This window comes from Nicotiana attenuata, chromosome 1 (genome assembly GCF_001879085.1).
Source record: "Nicotiana attenuata strain UT chromosome 1, NIATTr2, whole genome shotgun sequence".
Taxonomy (NCBI): Eukaryota; Viridiplantae; Streptophyta; class Magnoliopsida; order Solanales; family Solanaceae; genus Nicotiana; species Nicotiana attenuata.
In genome coordinates, this window is record NC_031989.1 from 64,792,731 (window position 1) to 64,796,553 (window position 3,823).

Sequence of the window (3,823 nt, forward strand, 5' to 3'; positions counted from 1 at the left end):
CCAAACACATAACATCATTTAAACTTGTTCCAATCATCAAAACACCTCAAACAACATCAAAACCATCAATTCACATCGAATTCAAACCTAAGTTCTTCTAAAATTTCCGAAACACGCATTTGATCAAAAACCCAACCAAATCACCTCCGAATGACCTGAAATTTTACACACACATCCCAAATCACATAACGAAGCCACAGCAACTTTCGAAATTCCATTCCGACCCTCGGATCAAAATTCACCTATCAACCAGAATTTCGCCAAAATACTAACTTCGCCAATTTAAGCCAAATTCTACACCGGACCTCCAAAACCAATTCTGATCACGCTCCTAAGTCATAAATCACCTAACGAAGCTAACCAAATCATAAAAACTCCGATCCAAGCTCATATACAAATAAGTCAACTCTTGGTCAAACCTTTCAAATTCAAAGCTTTCAACTGAAACTGTTCTTTCGAATTTATTCCAAATTTTCCTGAAAACCAAAACCAACGATCTACATTTGTCATAATACATAACACAGGGCAAGTCATGCCCGAGAACTGGCGATCAAAGTGCAAAAGCTCAAAACGACAGGCTGGGTCGTTACATCCTCCCCCCACTTAAACACACGTTCGTCCTCGAATGTACCCAGAGTTGTTCTAAAAGCCAACCAATCGCTGAATAACCTTACCATGCATATACCCGGGGGTGATCCCACGTCACCCTATTTCATATAGGTCCGATAACACATTTTAACTAAAATCACACAATCCAGTCTAGCCCATAAGTCACAGAACCACATTTCACTATCATCACGAGATCAGAGAACCTCACATCTATATTCAGAATAAGTCCGAACCAGCTGTAATAACCCATACTTGCAACCTCAGGTGCAATTATATGATATACCACATAACTCAAACACTCGAAACGATAACTTCTATTCACAGCAGCTGCACACAACACCCGAATATCGGTAGAAAACCTCTTATCAACTAAGGTCTTATTTCAATACTTCTATACACTGCCGACGATAAATGAAACACGTAATAAACCGTAACCATTTCTCAGGTCAACCATTCATGAAGCCACTCCCCTTTTGACTAATACCACAGCAGACTTCCGAGCCGAACCTCAATATTATCCTTCCAACATGCTAAAATCAAATCTGTTCGTATTCATTAATGACCCCAACGATCACCTCGAATCCAATACACCACTCTGGTGACATGACACATCAATACAGGCCTAAGCCACAACTTGCATAATTCGCGCACTCAATAAGAAACGGTCTGAACATACTCAACTCATGAAAGTGACCCAAACAAAAGAGTTGTACTCAAGCTCCTCAGTACCATCACAACACAAAGCTGAGACCGCGTCTCGCATCATAGAAATAGAACACATGAATCTACCCCGAAAGGTCATATCTCCACGTAGCCTCGCTACAATGCGTGATCCTATCCAAACACTGTTACACATGAAACACCTCAAGTCACTATGCTCAAAATCGATAGCCACGTACAATTTGATGTCCGGAACCAAAGCAAATCATTACACCCACAGTGAAACAAATAACATACGCCACGCAACCCGATAGGACATAACCGATACGCCGTTCACTGAGCAATGCTCAATTACTCTTCCCGCTTGAATTCCACTAAGAGACCCCAATTGAACCGCACCATATGTGCCTATAACCAACAAATCATAACATCTCGCGACACAGAAAGGTAACTCATAGATCTCCCCAGATCTCTGATAATCTCAACAACGGTCGAATCAATACCTCCCTCAACAATGCCATTCGGAGCCAACCAAGCCGACTCAAGATAGAACACTCACCCATATTGGCCTGCCAACGAACTCCTTATCAAGGAAACCTGAAGCTGCTCCTTCCACCTTTATAACTCTGCCGGTGCCATACGATACGATGCAAGGCAACAAATCAATACCGAAATCAACAACCTTGCCCGGCGACATGCCCAGCCGCATGAAACACATCCGAGAAGTCCCTCACCGGAACTGAATAAATATGAGGAGCCGTAGCACTGACACTCATCACAAGAGCCCAAAATAAGAAAGACAATTCCTTCCCAGCCGTCCACTGGGTCTTTGGAATATAAGACTCTCCCTAATAGGACATAATCTGTCGAACATCGCCACTCAATCCGTGGCATTTTCCGGCATAGCCAAAAGCGCCGCCTTATCGCAATAGTCCAGAATAACACAACACGGAAACGACCAGTTTGAACCCAATATCACATCCAAGATCTAATATCCCAAGCAGCAAAAGGTCCGCTCCGGTCTCCAAACACCGATAGCCTCTAAACAGTGCAGATGCACACGATCTACGACCACAACATAGCCTGGGTATGAGAATTTCCGGTCTCCAATTCCATGTAGCACACAAGTCACCATACCTGATCCCAAATTCCGCCGTCCGAATACATATCGCACCTCGGGTACCCAGTCATTCCACGAAAGATATTCTAAAATTCCCATGTGCCATATAAGCAACTCGAATATCAGCAGTCGATCCATCCTGAAAGTGCCGCAATACTACTAAAGTGCCATCAACTTAATCACATTGCCCTTTTTCTGAAGCCTATACTCCCGTCAAATCGCGCCCAAATAACAATACCATTTCCTTAATCATCTGAGACTACCCGCTGCCTAAGAGTGTTATGAACTTCCCTTCAGAACTGAACTGAAACCTCATACACACAAATCTCGATCCTCCACAACATACCGCATATACCATACCATCCAAGGATAACAGGAAAACTTTTATCTCCCTTCCGAGCCTCAGACATCTACGTACTCAACTAGTCAAGAACTTCCATTGATCCTATCTATATGAAAAATCATTACACATCCCATGCCTCTCATATTCGTAGAAAATGCACCTCTCCAATCACGGTAGAAATCGACAAGAACTCTCCCAATTCCGTTTGCACAATTTAAACTGCCAGTACTGAATCCTTCTAGACCAAGCTAAGCAAGACATCAAAACCCATGAGCATTGCTGCAAAATACCTGCAAGAACCCATTACCTCGAACACATACAAAGAATTGATCATATCCTTACCATACCGATTCGGTCTACTATCAAGCTACTCCATCTATCTAAATTTCCTTCTGATTCATTTTCAACTTGATGCTCCCTCTTGCTGTAGTACCACAATTTCTCAACTCAGGTTTACCTCACGAGACCCAAGCATAACTCCACATTGTCTAAGACCCATAAGCCGCTGAATACTCTCTTAAATATTCCCAAAAACATCACGCCCCGAATACTTTAGTTTGAAGAACTTCCTGCGAATCCGAATTCCGTTACCTTTACTTTCCTGATACTGATACGTAGAACCCCATAATTAACATAGAAATACCACAAATCTGAACCTCTTCCAATGAAAGCAACAGCTTCTAACCACATATGCAACTTTAAAGCACTCAATTGATGTATACAGACTCTTGAACACATTAGAACTATTCTCGTAAGTCATTCACTCTTATTCAAACTGCAACTTACTGACCTAACGAACAGAACCACCCGTGCCTCATTGGCACTCCGATACCGCAAAATAAAGTCCTCATCCTAATACAACCAAGCAACTTCCTACTCTATGCGCCGAGCATCCTTTACCAACAACACTCTAGACATTCCGTGATTCTCATACTCTATGAAGCATAATATAACCTTTGTCCAACTTTTCCTTTACTCTAGCCATAGCTATCGCTCGCACGCCCCAAACTGGAACTAACATAGCACCTAACCGTGCAATCAACCGCTCACAGCAGACTCCCCCACTTGGCTCGAAGCCATAGATCAAGATA